This window comes from Carassius auratus, unplaced genomic scaffold (assembly GCF_003368295.1).
Source record: "Carassius auratus strain Wakin unplaced genomic scaffold, ASM336829v1 scaf_tig00217292, whole genome shotgun sequence".
Classification (NCBI taxonomy): Eukaryota; Metazoa; Chordata; class Actinopteri; order Cypriniformes; family Cyprinidae; genus Carassius; species Carassius auratus.
Window position 1 is genome coordinate 29,155 of NW_020528986.1, and position 7,677 is coordinate 36,831.

The 7,677-nt window shown below is 37.2% G+C and overlaps 1 long non-coding RNA gene across 1 annotated transcript; it reads left to right on the forward strand.

The window, feature by feature from the left end:
- Window positions 1-1,634: 1,634 nt before the first annotated feature.
- LOC113100532 (uncharacterized) lies at window positions 1,635-3,599 on the forward strand. Its single transcript, XR_003289699.1, has 4 exons — window positions 1,635-1,913; window positions 2,726-2,826; window positions 2,958-3,100; window positions 3,318-3,599. It is a non-coding gene; the product is annotated as an uncharacterized LOC113100532 (long non-coding RNA).
- Window positions 3,600-7,677: the final 4,078 nt, after the last annotated feature.

Here is a 7,677-nt window from a genome sequence, read left to right on the forward strand (position 1 = left end):
CCACATCCTCCAGCTTGCTTTTTACTGCTGGCGGCATAGCATCGATCACAGCTTGTCTAAACAATGTTGACATTAATGGGTCTCCCTCGGGATCCCCCTCAGTTTCTTGTTTCCACCTTTTCAGCTGTTTTTGCACATAAGTTATTGGATTCTCTGAATCTCCAATTCCTTCTCCCTTCAGTGATTTAGGATTCAGTCTGATCGGATACTCCGCACGCAATGCCTGCCATACTGCTGGGTGGAATGCATCAAAAACAATCCCATCCATATTGTGAGAGTTCACTGCTCTGTTTAGAGTTGTTGTAAGAAGAATTTCATCCATCTTTGTCCCTCCAATAATTTTAGCCAGCAGAGCTTTAACATCTCCCACTGCCAATAGCTTTCCCATTGTTTCCTCTTCAAACACTTTAATGAATTTCCCTGCACCCTCATGAATATCAGGAAGGCGAGTGACAAGCCCCTCGAGGTCCTGTGAAGCCCAGGGGACATACTGTCCCATCTCACCCTTGATTAAAATTGGGAGCTGTGCGGCCAGTGGTCTAAGTGTCCCTTTATCTCTGCCCTGTTCCCATTTACTGTTATCAAATAACTCCTCTGCCTGATTCTCATCCTCACTACCGTAGAACAACTTACTCTTTCCTCTCTCCAACTTATTTACCTCTCTGATCTTCTTCCCTGATTCTCTAATTTTCTCTTCCATTTCTTCTTCCAAAGCTTGTACTTGTGCTACAATATCTCTATCTTCCCTCCGCTTTCTTTCTAATCCTTCCTCAAACCAGGTTTTATCTTCCTGACTTGCTTTCATTTTTTCTAACGCTGTACGTGCTTGTCTGTAACAGTCAAGTTGCAAACCTTCTGCACTTTCCTGTCTGGTTTGCCTCTGTGTTTTTACAGCTGGTTCCTCTCTATCATCCATCTCTAACTGCCCTTCTAACTCTAGTTCTCCTGTTACCTCCATGGTTCCCTTGAGTATTGGGAATTCTCTTGCTAAAGGCAGATAAGGAGGGGGGTCTGCATATTTCTTTTCTTTTCTCAAGTTATCTTTCTCTGCCTCCTTCAGGACTTTCCTAGCCTGTTTTATCCTCTTCAACATATCTTCACCTTCTTTTTTAAACAGCGCAAGTATTTCTTTCTCTTTTTCCCTTTTTGTTTCTCTTTTTTCTTTTTTCATATTGATGCTTTTAGTTTTATAATTTTTTATCAGAGTTTCCATTTCCTCACACAATGCCACATCGAATGTCCCTTCCTTTGGCCATTTTGTCGTCATATTTTTTGTTCTCTTCTGCCATTTTTTTGAGATTTTGTCTATTTGCGCTTTACACAGTGGATTTTTTAATCCAATGATTTCCACTGGTGTGGCTGCCATATCTTTATTTATATTATTACCACCAAAAATCAACTTTTTAGTTTTATATAGTAACTTGGTTACAATATCGAGTCAAAATAGGGCCATATATATCTGCAAAATAAAACAATGTTTTGCAAACAAAAAATATGTTTTGCAAATAAAAAAATATGTTTTGCAAATAAAAATAGAGTATTGAGAAAAAAATTGCTTTTTTGCAAGTAAAAAAAAATAATTGCAAAAGAAAAGTTTACCACAAGAGAAAAAATTAAGTTTAGCAAAGTAAAACTTCAACAGCAATGACTTTGCAACACATTTCCCTTTGCGCTGCTCCTTTAAATCCGCGTTTCAGTCATCCGTGCCTCTGCGGTGCAAGCTTTCCTTTGCGCTTCATTTTTTCTTTGCGCCTCGCTTTGTGTCCCTGATTTGACGTGGGGGAGGGGTCAAGAGGTTGAGGTGTGTACAAGGGATGAAGGCGCGTCCTTCTCGTTACGTCATCAGCGCGAGCCCCAGACCGAGTGGATCGATCGAAATGGAGGAGCAGAGACATGCGGGTGATGGATCACAGGTATGTGTTATTGATCGCTTTCTTCAAGTTCGCTAGATAGACCGATAACTATATGTAACTATGTGTATCAACGCGTTTGCTCAAGTTAAGTAAGTTAGAGATCAATTAATGCGGGTTGCGTCGGCGGCTGTACATTTCTCTCAATATGCACACCTTTCACGTTGTTTTATAATTAATAAATAATAATTATTATTCTCCACGCCCTAGTTGTATTATGGACTATAAACGATGCCAAAGGTGTCTCTCAAAATATACTGTAAACAAAAAACAAATACAAAACAAATGCCTTGTATGTGTAAACATAATTTGAAATAAACCTCTTTTTGATTCCGAACAAGTTTATTTATATACAGTAGGTCACATCCCTATAGACTATGTTTAAAAGCTGTGATGTTTATGATACATTGTTAATGCACTTATTCTAGATCAGTTGTGTGAAACTCAATTCCTGGAGGGCCACAGCTCTGCACAGTTTAGCTCAAACCAGCTCCAACCCACACCTTTTTGGAGGTTTCTAGTAATCCTGAAGATCTTGATTAGCTGAATCAGATGTGTTTGATTGGGGTTTGAGCTAAACTGTGCAGAGCTGTGGCTTAAAACACCTGATCCAGATAATCCTATATGATGTTGTGATGACCTATTTAACAGAGAGAATATTCTGATGTCTGTACAGCTGCACAGAATTGAATAGGTCTTCTGACCCAAAGCCTTGGTCAGATTCAGTCAGCTCAGGGTCAGCAGCAGCAGCCTCCTGCTTCAAATTCATAAAACCTTTATTTCTACGCACAGTTTACATATTTATGTTTTTTCAGGTGGAGGAAGAAGAAACTGATCACTCTGCATGGTATGATCAAATTATTAACTGTGGTTTTATTGGGGCCGTTAAACCTGAGAACAAAGAGGCCATAATAAGGTCAGAAAAAGTCTTCTAACTTCTTTACATTTGAAACCTTGCAAACGGTTTTAATTTTGCTGCCTACCAGATATATGGATTAGCCACAACACTGTCTATATTATGCAATAATTTTCTGGTTCTTTTTCCAGATCAATTGTGCTTCATGCAACTCTACGTTTGGTCCCTTTGTTGAAGCAAATCTGAACAGGTCTTGAACTCTCCAATCCTGGAAAACCATTCAGGACTTTGCCACCAGTTCTTTTTCCCTGATGTGGTGGATGATGATGATAAGGTATCAGTAACTGGAAAAAAAAAAAATATGCCTATATCTTGTATTTCATTTTAGGAATGTTATAGATAGGAAAATTATTATTTGCCAATTTAAAGAATAATTGTCAAACACTTGTTCCTTACAAAAAAAATAATAGTAGAAAATGGTAATAAAGTAGCTTTTTTGCATGTGCATATGTACCTGAAAATGGATGATTGTTTTTCTTTTTTTCCCACAGGCTGATGCAGACTTCATCATGCAGAACATTCTTCCGAAAATGTCGGAGAAGGGATCAGTACAAGAGACTTATGAAACCGCTATAATCAACTTTCTGCAAGACTTTCTCCAAGAAATTGAAAGCTGTGTTATGTATGAACTGACAGAGTTGATTTAGTATAAATATTGTAAAAAAAAACCCACAAATTAATGTTAAAATGTAATTGATTTAATTCAGACAATATCAACCCCATCCAAGCCATTCAATTTGACAACGGTTTAAACTGAATTTAAAATTATACTAAAGGTATGGAATTGTACATGTTCAGGAAAATAAAAACTTTTATACATTGGTAAATGTTCTTATGGTTTTGAAATTTACTGTGTATGTGTAGAGAACACAACGTGTTACATAATGTAAAATTGTATATCTTAATGAATGTGTTAAGAGAACACAAGTTGTTATACTAGCCATTTTCTGCTTTAAATATAGCCAATACAGAAAATAAAACAAGCATGTAATGTCACCTTAAATTTGTTTTTTATTGACTTGGATGTTAATTTGCTTGTAAATGTATCATTTGGTAACAAGTCATTTCAATGATTGATTTAGTGTCAATTAAGAATGAAGCAGCACAAAATTTAAAACTAAATAATGGTCTCTTCCATAGTTTTGAGAGTGTGAGGTTGGGTTAAAAAAAGTTTGAATTTGGGCCTTAAGTTCTTCAGTAAGGGGCATTCGACTGGAGGAACTACAATTCCTGTCCACGGCTGGTCAGAGATACTGTCTGTGTCCCAGTCGCCGTCTTGTGCAATCTGTTAAAAGTTGGTAATAGTTTATGGACATTGGGGCAATATCTTGCATGAAAACATTACATTAAAAGACACAAATTCTTAAAATACCTCAGATAGGACTGGAGGAGTGACAGGGTTTTGCAGGAGTCCAATTTCCCACAACTGGTCTGGGCTTAGATTACTCTGTGTGGAGAGGATGGTTATTCCACCCACTAGTAAAGGAGTCAAGGCTGGCTTAGAGACGAGGTAGGAACACGAACTGACAACAAAAGAGGTGCAAAAAGCCTCTACAGGCCCACCTCAATCAAATAAAAGAGATTATGATGTTCAGTCAAAGCTCTCCACACATAATAGCCTATGTGTTACTCAAATAATTTTACTTCAAAACCCCGTTAAATACCACCCTCTGGCCGGTCTGAAGTATCTGTTATTAATAATATAGGAGTCTAATAATAATAATAACAAGAAAGCGATCAATAACACATGCCTGTGATCCATCACCCGCATGTCTCTGCTCCTCCATTTCGATCGATCCACTCGGTCTGGGGCTCGCGCTGATGACGTAACGAGAAGGACGCGGATTCATCCCTTGTACACACCTCAACCTCTTGACCCCTCCCCCACGTCAAATCAGGGACACAAAGCGAGGCGCAAAGAAAAAATGAAGCGCAAAGGAAAGCTTGCACCGCAGAGGCACGCATGACTGAAATGCGGATTTAAAGGAGCAGCGCAAAGGGGAATCTGTTGCAAAGTCATTGCTGCTGAAGTTTTACTTTGCTAAACTTAATTTTTTCTCTTGTGGTAAACTTTTCTTTTGCAATTATTTTTTTTACTTGCAAAAAAGCATTTTTTTTCCTCAATACTCTATTTTTATTTGCAAAACATATTTTATTTTTGCAAAACATATTTTTTTGTTTGCAAAACATTGTTTTATTTTGCAGATATATATGGCCCTATTTTGACTCCATAGTTCTGGCATTGTAAATTGTGATGCTGCGGCTCAGCTAAAGCTCAACATTTTGTGTTATGTGATCAAAGGGTGACAACTTAAACTTCATGACGTAGACCTGTGAGCGTGAGGTTAGCTGAAAGTTCATTTACTGGTCAAAAGGATGTGAGATCTTTTAACAAATCAGACTGTCGTATATAGGAAAATGTTGTTTAATTTGAGTTAATTTAGTTTATTTTAGTTACATTTATAAGTTACATTTACAATTTTTATTAACACCCTAGATCTTTCAACCTCAACATACATGTACTGAGAATGCAAACAAGTACAAAAACACAAGCATACAATCACAAACACACACACAAACAAATGTAAACATACAGAAAACATGAACATGCAAGCAAACAAACACAAATTACATAAACACATAAATATACAAACAAACAAAGAAGGTCACAAATACAAATTTCTGTTGCATCTGCTCCCACTGTCTCACTTCTCTGTTCATCTGGGTTTACTGGTTTTCCTCTCACTGATTTTCCACATCTTGATTCTGAGGGTCTCAAAAGGGAGGTATCAAGCATGAAATCTACCACTTGCTTGCTAGGTCCTATTCCCTCAAGCTTATTTAAATCTTGCTTCGATGTTTTGAGCCCTACTGTCCTTAGTATTATGAATGATTCATTGCAGATGGGGGAGGTTCCAGTAGCATTAAAGATTGCTGCTGTAACCCCAGTACCAAAAAAAGAAAATACTACTCTGGAGGATTTTAATAATTTTCGACCTATCTCCAAACTTCCGTTCATGGCAAAAATACTTGAGCGTGTTGTTGCCTTTCATCTACCTAACCATCTCGCAATTAATAACCTGTTTGATCCTCTTCAGTCAGGTTTTCGTAAATTCCACAGTACTGAAACGGCTTTGGTTAGAGTTACCAATGATTTGTTGATGGCTTCTGACTCTGGTGTAATTTCTATTCTCATCCTTCTTGATTTAAGAGCAGCTTTTGATACTGTTGATCATAGTCTATTACTCGTCCGCCTTGAACAAGATTTTGCTGTGTTGGGGACAGCTTTGAATCCTATTTTACTGACCGTTCTCAGTTCGTTTCCATGGGCGGTTTCAGGTCTGAGATTAGCTCAGTTTTCACTGGGGTTCCTCAGTGCTCAGTCCTGGGCCTTCTGCTTTTTAATATTTATCTGGCACCACTTGGAAAGTTGTTGTGATCGCTTTGACTCCATTATCAATTTTATGCTGATGACATGCAGGTTGATAACTTCTAACACATTAAAAACTGTCTTACAACATTGCAAAAACATTGTATTTCATAAGTCATAAGCATCTTTCAGTTTGCCAAGATTTGCACTGAATATTGAATGAAGCAGCTTTCTCTCATAGAGAGACAAGCTTTTGAGCAGATTTGGGCTAGATTTCACTTCATTTGAACAGAAGCACTATTTCAACATTACTGGTCTCAGACACCTGTAAAACTGACAATCTTGAGCATTGAAGCTCTAACATAAGTTTTTGTGCATAATAACTTCTTACACATTAAAAACTGTCTTACAGCATTGCTAAAACATTGTATTTCATAAGGCATAAGCATCTTTCAGTTTGGCAAGATTTGCACTGAATATTGAATGAAGCAGCTTTCTCTCATAGAGAGACAAGCTTTTGAGCAGATTTGGGCTAGATTTCACTTTATTTGAACAGAAGCACTTTTTCACCATTAGTGGTCTCAGAAACCTGAAAACGGACAAACCTGAGCATTGAAGCTCTAACATAAGTTTTTGTGCATAATAACTTCTTACACATTAAAAACTGTCTTACAGCATTGCAAAAACATTTCATTTCATAAGGCATAAGCATCTTTCAGTTTGGCAAGATTTGCACTGAATATTGAATGATGCGGCTTTCTAAAATTGAGAGAAAAGCTTTTGAGCAGATTTGGGTTAGATTTCACTTCATTTGAACAGAAGCACTATTTCAACATTACTGGTCTCAGACACGTGTAAACGGACAAACCTGAGTATTGAAGCTCTGACATAAGTTTTTGTGCATATAACTTCTAACACATTAAAAACTGTCTTACAGCATTGCAAAAACATTGTATTTCATAAGGCATAAGCATCATTCAGTTTGGCAAGATTTGCACTGAATATTGAATTAAGCAGCTTTCTCTCATAGAGAGACAGGCTTTTGAGCAGATTTGGGCTAGATTTCACTTCATTTGAACATAAGCACTATTTCAACATTAGTGGTCTCAGATAACTGAAAACTGACAAACCTGAGCATTGAAGCTCTAACATAAGTTTTTGTGCATAATAACTTCTAATACATTAAAAACTGTCTTACAGCATTGCATTGCAAAAACATTTCATTTCATAAGGCATAAGCATCTTTCAGTTTGGTAAGATTTGCACTGAATATTGAATAAAGCAGCTTTCTCTCATAGAGAGACGAGCTTTTGAGCAGATTTGGGCTAGATATCACTTTATTTGAACAGAAGCAGTTTTTCACCATTAGTGGTCTCAGAAACCTGAAAACGGACAAACCTGAGCATTGAAGCTCTAACATAAGTTTTTGTGCATATAACTTCTAAAACATTAAAAACTGTCTTACAGAGTCACGTGACACG